The following is a 17,453-nucleotide window of genomic DNA, read 5'->3' as shown; positions in this document are numbered from 1 at the left end:
TGTCGAGCAATGCTTTGAAGTAATTGTCTAACGGAAAATAAAACCAGAAAATATTTGAATTAAGTTTGACTTTATTTATGCTATTTTATATATAAAATTAATATTTTCATATCTTTAAAATAACGTCTCACACCATTATATGCCTGGGTTAAAATAAAAATCATTAGAAGCAGCAGTGATAATGAGAAAGTCACGGTTTAGTTGTGATTTTAATCTTTCATTGTCCTCTTTGGGCTACAACAGTACATCTGAAATCCAGATCTCTCTGTGCCACAAAGATGAACAGATGGCAAGCACAGTGCAGGTGGAGCGTTCGGGAGTCTCTCATTTGAAAAATGTGCACACTTTAAAATGCTCAAGAAGCCCCAAGTCTGCAGTGACATTTCCTATGAGCTATTCCTATGCTTTCCCTCTTTTGACAAGGCATAGGTTTGCATCGTGTGTCATGCCTAATGGTGATTTCAACTTCTTGTTGGTAGTGTCAGCAGGTGTTTAAAAAAAATATTTCAAATGTATAACCGGTGTGGCTCCCATGATTTTCGTGTTTTAGAGCGTTAATCAAGAAACTTTCATACTGAGAAAACATTTTCATATTAGTAACTTTAAAATAATATTAAATGCAATGTTCCGCTTCTTTGTATATAATTATGTATTCAACTCACTTCACAGAGACTTCTTTTGAAGGTTCTTATTCCTTGTCTCACATACAAACGATGAAACACAAGCAAAGCTAATAGACAACACTGAAAATGGCTCAGGTTTTCTTGGCAAATATTGCAAGGTTGTGCATGTGTGTGTGTTTTGAAGTAAAATGAAATAATCTCTTTATATCTATATGAGTCATATAGTTGCACAAATTCAAAAATTTATAAAGCTTAAAATCTGTCAATGAAAAAGCAAGAATATTTTATCGAGTTGCCAAATATTGGGCATGATTCCAAAAGAATTGACTCATGCTTAAGGGTGTAAACCAATAACTAATTCTTGTTGGTTAGGAAGAAACTTTCCTGGGGGCATGGTATCTAATAATTGATTAATTCAGCATTTCTTGCACCTTCACTGCAACCCAGACAAAATACGGACTGGATAGACCACTGGTCTGAGCCATTATTGCAGTTCCTGGGTTGCCAATTTTGGTTGGATGTGTTCCTGGAGGTTTCATCACATGACACAATCTTCAATGGAAGATTAATTCCTGGAGACTCCAGGGCAATCCTGGAGGGTTGGCAACCCAGTATGTCTCTGTGTTCCTAGTGCATACAACCTAGGTTCACATTGTTCTATAGCCTGAAAAATATGTTCTTACATTCCCCACACGTAAAAAAGCAACCATATACCTTTAAGCTGAAAGACTCAAGTTAAAAGACCAACAAAAACAATAAAGAGCAAAAGTAAGCTCTTTGGGGCAGGAACTGTGTATTAATGATGTGTGTGTACATTGCCTAGCATAATGGAGGCTGCATTCCGGAGTGGGGTGTTTAGGCACTCTCACAATATAGTTAATAATAAAGCAGAAGGTCTCCATGAGATTTACCCCAGCAATGAATTTCACCCAGTGTGTTTTTTCCGTGACAGAGGAAACAATTTGCATTGTTTCAAATAGAATTCAAAACAATAAGATGATTGCATCTTGTTGGGGTATTTTTCTCCCCCTTTTGTAGCTGTGTGTCACCTGTGGTATCGATCTGATAAAAGACCGTGCCTGCATGCATTCGTTTCCCAGCCTCGTATTGCACCATAGTGATGGCAGCCACAACACCACAGTAAATTTTCAGTTTTTGGGTTCACAGAACTCTAGATTCTAGATTCAGTGTAGACTTTTTTCCTATTTATAACTGAGGACAGATTTCAAATTCACTGTTACCAAAATTGTCTTGCCAAAGCACACAGCATTCAATTTTTAAAACATTCACAGGCAGCTCTGTTTAAGCAGCTGCTGTGGCTAACAATTTCTCTTTTGATAAGCCTTAATATTTGTCTGAAAAGGGTAGAGTAGTTTATTCATGAACATTAGTTCTCAAAGTGAAAATTTAGCAAATTGAACAGTTTTAAAGTAAATGTGAATGCTCTCTGGGAAGCTTCTTTTTTAACTCAAAGAAGGCTTCATTTCTTTTGAGATACAATTTTGTAAATTTAAAAAAATTTCCGTTTGCTTCTTGTTGTCTTATCTGAATTAAAGCCTTCTGCATTTCACAAATATCTGTGGCGAATGTGTTTAAGGGACTACTTGATACAAGTTATACAAACCCTGTAGATTAACAAAAAATATTTTTGAATTCGCAAATGCTCATACCAGTCCATAAATTCCAAATTGCACCTGAATCTAAAGCTGTACTCTATAATTGTCTGACCTGTTAAGATAGACAACATTTTTTAAATTGATCTGGTACAATAAGATGCAATCAGATTAACAAAAGACTTGTGTTTGGCACAAACAGTGAACATGTGTTGGAAAGCAAGACTAGATTCAGGTATGCCCCATCCATGCTTTAGTTAGATTTGTGATGAGGTAATTTCAATATACTGTACATGGAAGACAAGATAGATGTTCACTAGAGCTGGTCAGAAATTATTTAAAAATTAACATTAAAAGCAGGACATTTTTGCTGAAAATGTCTACATTTTCCCATTTTTTTTATCAATTGTAATGCTATATCAGAAAAATGTAATGGACATAAAACAAGAAATCTTAGGGTTAGTGTACATACCTTTTTTTTGTACTGCTATAACTCTATCAGTTAGAATCCAATATAGTTATAGTAGTACAAAACCTGTGTAGGCAAGCCCCGAAGAAGGGCAAAAGAAAGATCTCTGTTAATGTATGAACTTAATGTCTTCAGGTAACCCTACAAACATTAACTAGCTGGTCAAACATTTTTGAAATTCACAACTTCAGCAATTTTTTGGAAAATTTTCAAATGTTGATGAAGGAAAGTGTTAAATTTTTCAACACAATTTTCAACAAAAAAGTTTACAAACATTTTGAAATTTAAATTTTTGATTTTTTCATCAAAATTTTGAATAAAAAAATTAGGGAACAGTCTTTTGTGAAAATGTAAATCCTGTTTTAGACCAACTCTAATATTAATTAGAGGCAAAATCTGTACTTGTCCAGGATTCATATTAGGTGCAGGACCAGAGTGGTAGTACTATAGATGGGAGAAACGTGTAGAAAGATTTTTTTTTTTTGCTCTTCTCCCATGTTGAACTGACACTTCCATGCAAGTTTAGAGTCTGAGAAACTAACAACTAAGACAGTCTCGGCTTACAAAGCACTTTTCAATGGCAGATGTAAATAATATTGCATGAATTAAAACTATATTAAAAGAATGTTAAGGTTGCAAACTCAAGTTAGGAAGTGCCAGAACTGAGGTTGCCTGTGAATTAATCCAATTCTCCAGAGTGGCATTCAGCTTCTTAACCAGACCACTGCTTCTCTTCCTACAGTCCTCTGCCACATTCACTGCACACTTTCCAACTTTTGCAACAAATGAGGCAGAAGAACTAAAGACAATAGCCCCAGTAACTACACAACTAGAGCTAGTCAAGAAGTTTCTACATCAAAGTTTTTACATCAAAAAATACCAATTCATCTAAACCAAAACTGTTCATGGGAAAGGGTTGGTTTTGATTATCTCCTTATTCAAAATAAATAAATCAGGTTTGAAATTCTCAAAACATTCCATTTTTTCATTTTCAAAACCAAAAGTTTTGTGTTTTGGTTCAACGTGACTTTTTGTTTCAAAATTGTTAATTATACTAACATGGTTTTTTTTAAAATGTTGAAATCAAAATGCAACGCTTTGAAAGTATTAAAATAAAAGATTTTGATTGAACTGAACCCCCAAAATTTTCAGATTATCTGTTCGTGAACATTTTCAAGATTTCAACTTTTCATCCCAGTTTGCAATGGTGTGTTGTTTTGGTTTGGTTTGGTTTTTTTGTTTTTTAATCTTGAACATTCTGGCAGGATAAGAAAAACATTTCCCATCCAGCTGTGTGCACAACACTGATTCATTCTGTGAGCACCATCTACCCTGTGCACTGAATGAGGAAGGGATCCTGTGGAAAAAATAGCATGTGATCATGTAATTAAAGACTTTATCATAATGCATACGCACAAGGAGGTCAAATTAAGATTGTATGGTCAACCGTAATTCTGGCGTATTCTAACTTTGAAGTGCTTGAGTCCCAGCTGTAGAGTCCTTTGCAACCTTAATGTTCTTTCAACAGTTATATTAATGCAGTTTCCTAATTTTAAAAAAACTCTGAAAAATTAAATTTTGTTCACCTGGAACTATATCAACCCCCAACTTGGGCCATCAGCCTCGTTCAGACCATTATGTCTACCACTTGTATTAATGCAGTAATTGGTGGCAGCAGGAGGCTGTTATCCTGCACGTTGACCATTCACTAGAGAAGAGATGACACATATTTTGCCAGCTGATTTCACAGCTATTTGCTGACAGCAAAGGAATGTAGAGACTGAGACTAATAAATTCTGTAAGGGAGTGCTCTCTTGAGATTATAGACTCTCCTGCCCATGCCCCTAGTCTGTTTCTCTCCCCCTCTGCTCCTATCCGTACAACCCCCATCCCAGTTCTTGCCTTCCTCCTCCTGTGCATCCATTCACCCCTCCCTCACAGCTCCTCCTCCTCCTCCCCCTCCACTTATCCTACCCACTGGCTTCTGCATCCCCTTCTCACCCTGCTCTCCAACACACACACACAATGTTGCAGGGAGGAAACCAAGGATGAAATCCTGGCTGCATTGAAGTCAAAGGCAAAACTCCTGTTGATTTCCATGGTGTCAGGATTTCTTTCAGAGAGATCATGGGCTCCTGAAAGATGCTGAGTGATCTCTTGTCCCACTGACTTCAATAGGAGCTGAAGGGATAAAACTCCCCTTATCCAGCCAGGGGAAGGAGTCCCTGGATGTGGACATGGTGGAAGACAGCTGTAAGTGTGCCTCTCACAGACACCTTTGCAAGACCTGGTGTAGGGGGTATGCCAAGAGTGGGGCTGGGGGCAAGAGGGACCAAAGCATATAACACTGAGGAGATTCCAGTCAGTGTGGCAGCCGATAGGGACAGGCCCCCAGGGATGTCTAACTTATCCTGAGGCATCTCCCAGGGGAAACAGCCCAGAATCAGAAGGGCACAAAGATGGCATACAGCCACCTTAGCTGCGGGCACAGCAAAGCGTTTCACTCTTTGTCAGCCTGAATCACGTTCCCATATGTCTGTGAAAGTGCAATTTTGCGTGTGCACAAGTGGAGCCAGTTCTTTCTCTCCTACAATACAAATACATCATAAGACTGTACTATGTCCCTTATTCCGATAGGTTCAGGATATCGCTTATTTTCTAGCCCCTCTCTTTGCATTTTAGTCGCAAATGTAAGTTATAATGCAGAGTTTATTCCTCTGACAAATACTAGATTACTTTCTTTTTAGTAGAAAAAAAATATCAAAATATTCTAAGTTTGCGAAAGCTCAGTCAACTGAAAGTTTGAAAAATGTGAAGGAGTTTTTCAGACCAAATAGACTGACTTACCACTCAGCTGTAAAAGGCAATTTGAAACAGAAAGTTGCACACAGTATTTAAAGTTTTATGGATTTGTTATTTCCTAAGGCCATTCTAATTTCACATATTTCAGGATGCCATGCTGTTTGCAGGAATTTTCTCAGCGCCACAGTCTTATGGATTTGTTAAAAATATTACACAAATAGTAAAAACTGAAGAAATTGATATGGGAAAGTCAGAGGATTATGGGCTGGTGGGGGAAAAACCTGTAGGGATCTGTTGCAATAAACAAAAGCAGACTTTAATTTCTGTAGACTTCAAAAATATGTCAGAGGTGTGAACTCTTGTCTTGTCTTTGAAGTCTAAGAAAGGTCTGTCAGTCACAATTTTAATTCGAAAGCAGTCCTTATACAATATCAGTGTACGGCAAGGTGACTTTAAAGCTTCAGATACCACTTTTTTTTTTTCCATAAAATGTAACACATGTAATTTTGATTTTAGATTCTCTGTTCCTGTGAGCTCCAGTACATTTTCCCTTCATCAAGCATCTTCTAAATGATGATAAGGAGGTTTTTCAATTCAGGGGATTGGTTTTTGTTCTGATTATAATAAGTAAAGCCCTGAGTTCACCGCTGATATAGTGGGGCATAGAAATACCATTATTACTATTTATTTGTATTAAGCAGCACATAAAGGCCCCAAACATCGTCAAGACCCCAACATGCAAGATGCTGTACAAAATCATAGTAAAAGGTAGTTCTTGCCCTCAATAATTTACAGTCTAAGGTCCTGCTATATCCTGCAAAAACTTACGCATGTAATTAACTTTTGACTTCAATGGAACTACTCACATGCAAAAAGCCTTTGCACGGTCAGAGTCTAAATAGACAAGAGAAGTATCACCATCCCCATTTTACAGATAGGGAATAATTTACCCAAGCTAACACAGAAAGACTGTGACAGAGCCAGGAATTCAACACAGAGTATCTGAGTCACACGTCAGTGCCTTTACCTCTCAATGCTATCCTTTCTCTCAATGCAAAAAGGGAACATACAGTCAAATATTCATTGTGATTTTTTTAAATTCCTCAGCTAATAGGAAGTACAATGTCCATAAAAGTGACCTTCCACTTCAAGGGCAAAGCACTGTTCCAATACCATAGTGGCCTCCACAGGAAAGAATTAGATCATGCCCTGGACACAATAGAGTCAAGCACTAGAAGGCTTTTGCAAAGGACCTGTGTTACAATATAGAAGTCAGAATGAAGCACAGTATACTTTTAGTATCAGTGGTTAGTAGGAAGATCACTGGAGATAATGAACTCATTTGTGAGCAGGCGTATACACTCATGCAGAGGTGTAAGGGGGCAAAAGGTGTCCTTCTCACTGATTTCTGGGAAACCTCAGTGTGAGTCACATTTCCAGGATGGCTGGGGAGAACAGCTCCCAAAGGACCATTACTCCCACTCCTGCATTGGTGAGCAAGGAGTGGGTGGATAGGGGCAGGAAGTGGGTGGAGCCTTGGCTTCATTCCCCCAAAGACACTGGCAGCACAGCTTAGGCGAGGGGGTTGAAGGGAGAAGTATGGTGGGCCAAGGACAGGGCTGGTGGAGCTTACTTCCCCTGTGGAGCAAAGGGATAGCAGAGTAGATTGCATGGTACAAATTTAACCCTGTGTGATTTGGTAGTAAGTTTTATTTCATTAGGCCTGGAGATTCCACACTGACCTTAGTAGCGTGTATCAATTTCCAGAGCTGCTTTCTTTTCTTTTTTTTTTAAGAAGTTTTCTGCCTTGGGCTTTTTTGATTGGAAAATTTCAATCTTTCCCCAGCAATGTCACTGGGGATCTAAAATGACCTTGATAAAACATGTTGGCATCAAGTGGATAATTCTTTTCCAGTGGCTTTCAAACTTATACATACTTGTTCTGCTTGCCTGTAGATACCAGCATCTCCTCTAAAAAGCTGTCCCCTGGAAAAACCCACGCATTCCCCCAAACGATGGCTCCAGAATACACACCGAGGTACTGATTCGCCTCTCACATTGGTTTTAAACAAAGGTAGCTTCACTGATTTAAACCGAGTTGCTCCTAACTTACACTAGCGTTAAAGCTGAATTATGTTCCTAACATTATGTTTACACCTTTTTGGAAAATTTTTCATCTAAACACGTTTTCAATAAAAAGCAGGGCAAGGTTACTGATAAAAATGTTCATGATTGTTTTTCATATAGATTGGGTATAGTCATGTTTATTTATACTTCCCTCTGCTTTTATTTAGACAAGAGCTGGTAAATATATATATATATATATATATATATATATATATATATATATATATATATATATATATATATATTTTCCATTTTAAAAAATGAAAAAGAAATGGTGGGGTTTTTTTCAAAAATGTTCATGGATTTTTTTCAGTTTTCTGATGAAAATCTCAATAAATAAGTAAACACATAAACAAATAAATGAAAGGGTATTGGTTTTCATCAAAAAAGCAGTAAATTTCAAATGAAACAAAAATTTTCCATAAAACTTTTCATTTAGAAAAAAGGCCAGTTTTCATCAAAAAAATTGAATTATTTTTTTTCTCCTGCTCTAGTCCAAATATCTACCTGTGTACAAGGATGTAGGAGATATTGCTCAGAAATACACTTACCTGTCCCACAAAGCAGATAAGTGCACCCATGTACCTATGTAAATAAGTTATTTCATCTCATATTTGAAATAGTTTGCTTTTGTTCTGTGAGCAATGCATTTAGCGTAGTGTGATAATGAGGATCTGCTCATGCTTTGCATGTGGATCTTAGCCTCTTTTCATCAAATTATGTCCACCCTCATACATTTTTTTCCCCATATGCCTCAATCTCACTTCCAAATGTTGGTTTCTGCTGTCTTTTTCCCAGTCACATCATGGTAATTGTTTGGTACATAGTAGTTTTCTGGTGTGTTGTCATATATCTATCTGAAGTTCCTTCCAAGATTTGGCCCCATTTCTCTGGGTGTGTATGGGTGTGTGTAAATACAACAAATAAAAATTGCATCAAGGCTTACACTGACTGAATAATAAAGGTTTGATTTATTGTTCTATCTTATTAAAAGCTTTCACTTTTTCTTCAGTAACAGGTAGGAAAATGCCATGCATTTTAGCTTACTAACAAAAGATAGCTGCTTACAGTTAATGAAAGGCATAGGATCGGCTCCACAGTGCTGTTAGGTTCAGAGCATGAAAGATCATAAATCATCCTAACCTATCTAACCTTCCCTGTACTAAATGACAAACTGCTGGAAATAGCCTTTGGGTCAGGTCACATTGTTACACCAATAAAATAAAAACCAGCAGGATCTTATTAAAGGGGAAAAGGCAAAATACCACATTTATTGTGAATACAGAAAGAATCATAGTAAGCAGTTAGTTATACCTATAACATTCCATTCAATCTCATATTTATTCACACATTCATTCATACACACACACACACACACACACACAGGTTCTGCAAGGTTGTTATCATAGTTACCAGCCTTAGAGTTGCTCATGCCAAGCCACTGGCCAGGTGGCCTGGACATGAGGAGGGAGCAGGGCCTTGTCAGATGCTCATCTGATGCTCCTGGAAGTTGGTTTGCAGAATCAGACCCCAAAGTTCTCACTTTCTAGAGTCCATTTTTATAGGAATTTCTTCCTATGCCAGTCTATGGGAATTGCTTCATCATGCTGTTGCGGAATCAATCAGCAGATAGCACATTCCTGACGGCTCCATGCTGCCAGATGTTATCTTGTTCTTTGGTTCTCCCATCTTTGAGGCTGTTGGGTGGATTCCAGGCTGCCCTCCGGGGGTCCTCTGGTTATTTCCACTTGACGCCTTCTTCAGCCGATAGACACTGGATTCTTAGGCTGGCACCTCCCTGATCATTCAGTTATTATCCACACCATGCATCCATCCACATACATCCTCTATCTCTATTTTAATCACAACTGTTAACAAAGCGAGATGAATACAACAAAAGGGCAGGGTGTCTCTGGGTGCTGTTTCTGTTTTTACAGAGTATTGCTTTGAGTCTCTCTCTGTGTGAGTAGTTGTTACAAAGAACTGCTTTGAGAACAGACTCTGTCTTAGCATGTACTAACACAATGAGCAGCTTGCAAGTTTCACACATAGAGGGAGAGAAACAGTACCAAAAACCAAGAGACCTCTTAATTAGTAATACCCTGGAATTTAAACTATGGGGAATCAAACTCATTTGTGATTTTAATACAGAACTTCTTTAATATGATCCAACATAATGATAGAGGATGTATGTGGATGGATGCTTACTAACTGCTTACTATGATTCTTTCTGTATTCACAATAAATGTGGCATTTTGCCTTTTCCCCTTTAATAAGATCCTGCTGGTTTTTATTTTATTGGTATAATAACATATGCAGTAAAATACTTGTCCTTCAGCTCAGGACTCTGTTGAACCCATATATCATTTAGCATCCTAAATCACAGAGACTTGCACAAATGCTAAATACAATTAGGACTGTAAAATTTGGTGAAAGATAATGTCCATGTGTCACGGAGTCCCCAGGCAATGCTCTGGAACTGCTCCCTACGAAGCCAGTCAGGACTCTGGTGAAGTCTCCTCTCTGTGAACAGACTGTCTTCAGGGCAAGAAGCTAACACGGCTTCCACCTTCCTGGGTCTGACCTTGGAGCATTCAGCATCCTCTGCCCCTCCATACGCTTCCCACAACGAGTCCGCCCAGGCGGGGTCCTGGGGAAGCCAGAGAGTCCTGCACCCCAACTTCACAGTCAGATGTGACTCTTAGCCAGCCAGTAAAACAGAGGTTTATTAGATGACAGGAACACAGTCTAAAACAGAGCTTGTAGGTACAGAGAACAGGACCCCTCGGCCGGGTCCATTTTGGGGGGCAGTGAGCCAGACAACCACGTCTGCACTTCAGTCCATGTCCCTAGCCAGCCCCCAACTGACTCACTCTCCAGCCCCTCCTCCTCTGGCTTTGTCCCTTTCCCGGGCCAGGAGGTCACCTGATTCCTTTGTTCTCCAACACCTTTAGCTCTCACCTTGCAGGGGGGAAGGCCCAGGCCATCAGTTGCCAGGAGACAGAGTGTTGGCCATTTATGTACACTGGCCCTTTGCTCTGCAACAAATACACCCCCTTATCCCACCACCGAGACTTAAGAAATGCATAGGGGAAACTGAGGCACCCCTCCAGTAGTCAAAGGAAACATTAAGAACAGTCCCACTTTGTCACACCATGAAACAGGTGAATCAAAGGTTAATTGCTTTAAAAAAATTTAGGTGACTTTAGGAAGAGTTCAGTATGCAACTTTCTTAGAATGTTTTATGTTTCGGAAGTACAGTATTTTATATTGCAACTAGTAGTTTCACCTTTAGGCTACATTCAAACTGCAGTTTCTTGGTTTCTGGATTTCAAGTTGATCATTTCAAGACACAACATAAGGTAACATGGCTGTGGTGCTGGTCCGATGGATGGGAGGGTTTGGTTTGGTTTGGTTTTCCTTCCCTAGCTTTGTTAATGGCTTTCAGCAAATAGTTCTAAAAGTTTTTTTTCCACACAAGACAGCAGCTGCTGGACCCTAAAAGTCTTCAAGAAGTAATGTGCAAACCTATTTCAGAATGTACCAGATATTGTGGATGGGACCTTATACGCTTCAGTAAAATACAGTTGATGTTATTATTTCAGTAGTGCTCATGGTGGTAGGCATGTTCCAAACACTCAAGAAGGATAGTGTCTGCTCTGAGGAGCAGACAATCTAAGAAGAGTGTGACAATATTAGCGCACCTACAACAGTGAGTCACCTTCTTACCCACTGCCACTAGCAAGAGGTAGCCTTGCTCATGGTGGCTGGGTGTTTATTTCCCTAAAGCCATAAACCTTTCAGCCATGCAAGCACTCTCCTCTGGGCTATTCCAGCTTTTCTTCACCTAGCAGGTTAACAATAGGTGCACCCCAATTCCCATGTCCCTTTGAAGCATTCCCCTGTGATATCCAGCCCCTGACACTGGCTACTCGCAGAAATCCCCAACACTCTGCATCCAAAGGAGCAGTGTACACCAGTTTACTAGTTTTATGTTAAACCACCGCTCCTGTGAACCACACAGCACTTGTGAGTACTTACAATAAAACAAAAGTAGGTTTATTTAAGAAAGAATATTCCACCAGAAACAAGAAAGAGTGATGGAAACACTCCACAAGATGTTTCCTCAGCAAATGCATCCAGAGTGCTTCTCCTTTCTCTGTGTTATAGTGAAACAGCCCTTTGTCTTCTTTCATAGATGGGTGATCCCCTGTCTGTTATAATGTTCCATTTTTACCCCCAAGTGGTTTCAATTGTTTGTAGTTGTCTCTGATGGTTTTTCATTGATAGTCTTCGGATGGAGCAAGGCTAGACAACTGAGCTTTGCATAATGTCACTGGCTCCCCAGGCAGGGGTGACAACTTCCTCCTGCTTGCCTGGGCTATCACTGAGACATATTAGCCCCTGGTGACTAATTATTACTCCAAGTTCATAAAGCATACTTCCAATATACTGACATTATTCCTTAAATATTACCTGTACATACATCTCCTAATGATTGAGCCTTGATAAGATATAAGCTTTCTGTAGATACCTTACATGTTACCCTTTATGGATAAATACCCTGCAATACATGTTTTTGGTGTAGCGAGTTTGTTGGGTCTGAAATGAGAGTTGTTTGCAAAGAACAGTGGACCTGTTGCCAAGGGGCCTCTGTGACGCAGAGAGATAGACAAGAAAACAGAGGCCAAGGGAAGAACGAGAAAAACAGGCAATTTATATATAAAGCCAACTCAATTCCTGGTAAATAGCACAGCAGAAGTGGATTTTTAAGAGGGCCAGGATAGAATGGAGGCTTGTAGATATGGTCAGGGAGGTCATGTTATGAATAGGGGACTGCACAGAAAAAGGGAGCCAGATGGTTGTGAGAAGCTGCTTTCATACAAATTGTACTGCCGAACTGAATAATACAAGACAGTGGAGAGTCTGTGGTATAAATTATGGAAAACAGAAGAGAAAAAACATTGTTTGATGTAAAAAGCAAATAAGGCATTGAGTCATGATGCCAGTAATGCAGGGGAGATGAGTTCGTTAAGAGGACTAGGCAACGGAGAAAAGACACGTTTTGAGATGGGATTTGTGTAGTGGCAAAAGAGATACGGAAGCTGCAGATGAAGCTGCAGAGAAGATTCATACCTCAGAAGAATGACTGAAGAAGAGAGTGCAAAGAGAGAAGATGTGAGAGACACAGCAGGACGGAAGAAGTGAGGGGAGAGTTATATAAACATGGAAAACAATTCTGAACTGGATCCCAAAATGAATGGAGCAATTAGTGAGTATATGTGAAAATAAAAGTGAGAAAAGGTTTTCTCTGCCCAGTTGCTGTGGAATAGACCCATACAAAGAAAGGATTAAAAGGCTAATTAATTGACCATAAAACGGAAACAGTGAAATTCAGGCAGTGCAAAAGGAACAAAAACCAGCTGCAACCAGCGGGTTGGGAATTCTTCTGACAAAGGAGAGTTCCCCAGGGCCATTCAGGCAGCACAGCTGGCTCAGTCTTCACCTCCACCATCCTCTGCTAGAAGCACAGCTGGAACGTGTGTCATGAAACTGGTTACATGCCTCTCTATGCCTGCTCTGATGTAAGTTTGTTACTGCTCTTAGGGTACTACACGTAGGGCGGTGTGCAGAGTGCATACACATCTCGCCCTGCTAGCACAGGAATAAATAGCAGTATAGACAATGAGTAATGGTTTAGGCAAGTAGAATGTTTTACATGCCTGAACCCTACATGGCTCTCTACACACCCAAGCAGTGCCTCCCCTGTATATGCTGCCATTTGTAGCTGTGTAGTATCCTGCTGCTTCCTCCCAGCAGAGCCTTCCCCGCCCCCAGTGAAAGGCTCCAGCAGCAGAGAGGCAATGGGGAAAGGGTCTGGCAGTGGAGACTTTCCTGGCTGCCTCCCTGCTGCAGTCTTTCACTGCCACCTGTCACTACACATCACAGGAACAGGTGTGGATGCAACCTGCCTTTCCCTACCCCATGTCTAGCTACACACCACAGTAACAAGTGTACAGGCAGCCTGCCTTTCACTGCCACCTGTAGCTCCATATGTAGTTCCTGTACTCTACATGCTGCCATAAGTGTAGGAATAGTATGAGTTTGTGAGCCTAGCTGTTTAGTTCACACTAGAAGGGCTTACACTTTTAGTTCTGGAGGTCCCTGGTACAAGCCCTTGGGTCAGCCCAGATGGCAACTGTTATACATTCAGTACTCTTGTAGTTCCTAGGAGACTGCTACAAGCTAGCGGAGATTAGAGAAGCTCCCAAGTCGTTCTAAACTCTGTTGCTGATGTGGCTGGTACAGGAACACACCACAGACCAAGAAGCTATGACCAACGCTATGATACTCCCCCTTTAGTTGTACGGAGTGCAGCAGAGAATCTGGGCCAGTCTTTGTTCCTTTAATCTCCTTACATTACAGTGATTGTGTGATTTTTAACGATACTAGGTAAAAGAAATCAAGAGAAGTGTGCTTTTTAGGTTGTCAATGTCTCCTTAAACTGGGCTTTTCCTGTAATTATTTGTACTGCAGAATGATTGCAGTACACAATTTCCTTGTATCAGCATAACAATCTAATCACGTCTGTATAACTTATGACCTGCTTTATTTAATTGGTTTTGAAACAGCCCCTGAATATAAAAAATAGCCTGGAGTGATCACACATTTATTATTCTCTCTCTGAGTCAGAAGACAAGGAACAGGTTAATCAAATCCATGCCAATCTCTAGCCTTTTCCATAAGTAGCTATTGTTGCTTTCACTGAGAAGAAGATCACTCCTACTCTTTCCCCAAATGATTGCACAATATTGATCTCAAAATGTTGACATGGAGGTCCTACAGTATGCTACCTCAGACTTTGTGGATAGGAATTAATGCAGAGCAGATGCTCTAAGTTTCATGACATATGTGTCCTTACATAATGAAAATAATTATTTAAATAGCAAGCATGCTATTCTCTCCCTCTCTTTGCCCACTCCCCCGCAGTCTTATCCTTTTGACTCAGAGCACTATGGGTTTTTCCTTGTGGTAAGAAATGGTGATCATTAAAATTTAAAACATTATGTTAATCAAATAATGTAGATGAGGGCCAAGGAAGCCTGTGTCTTTAAATACTAAGAACTACTAAGAACATCCAATAAATACATGGACCAGATCCTCAACTGGGGTAAATCAGCATCACTCCATTGCAGACAATGGTACTGGGTAAGTTTACATCAGCTGAGGATTTGGCCCCATGTCTTTAATAGGAAAGAGAAGACTATATATAGTATTTGGTTTGTTTCAAATGCTTTAGTATACATGCACGGTGTCAAAATTACTGTATATTGAGCATTACACTTATTACTAATAGCAATATTTAGTGTCGCCTACTTAGATCAGTGCCTGGTCATGCTCAACACTGTACATGATAAGAAAGCCCCTGTCCTGAACATCTTATAATTTAAATAGGTGAGAGGAAGAAAGGAAATACTATTATTATCCTCACTTTCCCAATGGGTAAAATAGGCACAGAGAGATTAACTGACTTGCCCAAAATCACAGAGGAAGTCTGCTGAAAAATGGGAAATTGAACTCAGCTCTCCTGAGTCCTATTGCAGTTCCTTCACCATATGGCCATCCTTCCCAAAAAACGTCCTTCTTGTCCTGGTATTTCCCGTTGCGGTTGGGTTTTATGCAGTGCTGTCCATCAGTTATTCAGGCCAGACATTGGTACCACGGGATAAAGCCTTCATTAATAAATCAGATGAGGTCAGACACTAATATTAAATTATTTACCTTAAAATGTCTGTCAACAGAAAACTAGACAATACCTCATATAGGCCCAAATCAGACTTAAAATTGAAGTGTTCTATGGGCATCAGGTGGGATTAAATGCTGCTCTGAGGCTACAGAGCCATTCCACAGTGGTTGTAAAATGAAGCAACCTACATAGCCCCCCACCCTCTTATGCTGGGGTGTTGCCAGTGGATCTGTGTAACTGTGCATACACTGGCCATTCTGCATTCCCCTGCTCCCATTCTCAGTCTGCAGATTGGAGTTGTCCTCTGTGTCATACAGAGGTTAGGGGGCCCTCTGTATAACTGATCCCCACTCTGCTGCTTTCCCCATGGCAGAAACATGACAACTCTGTCATAGTTTGGGCCATCTGCATGGCTTTCTCATGCCAGAGGATTTTCTTGAAACCAGTGCTGCCAACCACAAGGGTTCAGAAATCATGAGTCAGATCCCCAAAATCATGAGTGGCTTAAAAATCATAAACTATTTTTAAAATAAATTTGGGAGGGACTTTTTAGTTGCAAGCTGTTTTTGAGCCTTTAGGATACACTTGAGTCAGGTTTGTAAGTTTTTCTCCACAACCAAGAAGGCTAGGATCCTCCTTCCTTCCTTTATTTATTTTATGTAATGAAGGTTGAGATTCTCTCATGATCCCATGAATCTGAGAGCTGCGGCTTTAAGAAAAGTGCCAAATATCATGAGACTCATGATAAAATCTTTAGAGTTGGCTATACTGTAACAGGCAGTCCTTACTGGAGTTAATGGGAGTTTTGCCCCTATAAGGGCAGTGGGATCAGGCATAGTTTAGGCATATCCCTAATTCTGGAATGTGATCTTACTTTTTAAAACTACTGTAGCCTTTATTTTGGACACACAGATATGAATTATTTCTCTGTACAATTGAGAATTGACAAAGAGCAGGTTTTCTGCTGCATTGTATCCAAAGACAGTCCATCAGTTCTGTTCTATCAAAATAAGCACAAAATGAATGGCACAGAACACGATTTCCATGTCATGTTGGTAGAACCCCATTATGTCTCACTTATTGTATGGACATCTTTTGTCAGTGCAGTTAATAGTGCATGAAAGCTAGAATCCAGAAAATGCAAATTCTTCACTGTAATTTGGACGTTCAATTAGGGTGAGCATGTGTCATGTCGGAAAGCACAAGGAAAGATAATTGCTGGAGAGGCAGAAGGAAAGAGTGGACAAGAGGTATAATGCTGAAAAATTTAAGAAAAATAGAATGCACTTCTTGTCATGGTGTTAGCAAAAGCCAAGAATTTGGCCTACTATATTCCTTCTAATGAGACGTTTTTTAAAATGTGTGGCTTTTTAAATCACTTAAAATATGAAGACGCAAATGTCACAGGTTGAAATCTTCTAGCAGGACTTGAATAGAGTTCCTCAACTAAAATCAAATAAAGGAGCTCTGTTCTGAGGTTCTTCAGTAGGTATAATAATTAACATAGCAATTTTATTAATTAAATATATTAAGTCCACTACATCAGAGTTTATTATGATGTGTATTTGGGGATAATGTGCTTTCAGAAGCAGCCTTTACAGACACATCCATATGCTTTTGAGAGCAAAAAAATTAAACCATAACCCATGTGTGACAGAGTGCAGGGAGCGAAGAGGTGAGCTGCACTCTGATCACTTAGAGGCCAATTATTTCCCCAGAGAAAAGCTGATTGAGGCAATTAGATAATCAGGCTAGCGGGCTGTGTGGGATAAAGAGCTAATTAGTTCATCAGCTGAGCCCAATCACACAAGGTAGGTCTACACTGGAATTAAAAACCCTGGGCTTGCAGGGCTGTGGCTAAGGGGCTGTCTAACTGCAGTGTAGATGTTTGGGCTCAGGCTAGAGCCTGGGCTCTAGGACCCATGAGTTGGGACTCCAAGAGTTCAGGCTTCATCCCATGCCTGAACGTTTACACTGCAATTAAACAGCCCTGCAGTCCAAGCCCCATGAGCCTGCATCAATTGGCATGGCCAGCTGCAGGTGTCTAATTGCAGTATAGACATACCCACAGA

The 17,453-nt window shown here is 39.9% G+C and overlaps 1 protein-coding gene across 11 annotated transcripts in view; it reads left to right on the top strand.

The window, feature by feature from the left end:
* The window catches only part of HS3ST5 (heparan sulfate-glucosamine 3-sulfotransferase 5), a 255,464-nt gene that overhangs the window by 197,023 nt on the left and 40,988 nt on the right, over nucleotides 1-17,453 (top strand). For 2 of the 11 annotated variants that reach the window (XM_074948279.1, XM_074948275.1), the window contains one exon: nucleotides 7,464-7,545. The exons of the other annotated variants lie outside the window; for them this stretch is intronic. The gene's annotated coding sequence lies outside the window, so the exon portion shown is untranslated. The remainder of the gene's footprint in view (nucleotides 1-7,463; nucleotides 7,546-17,453) is intronic. 11 annotated transcript variants of the gene reach the window in all.

The sequence above is a fragment of the Natator depressus genome, chromosome 3 (assembly GCF_965152275.1).
Source record: "Natator depressus isolate rNatDep1 chromosome 3, rNatDep2.hap1, whole genome shotgun sequence".
Classification (NCBI taxonomy): domain Eukaryota; kingdom Metazoa; phylum Chordata; order Testudines; family Cheloniidae; genus Natator; species Natator depressus.
This window is presented reverse-complemented; position numbering and strand designations above follow the sequence as displayed.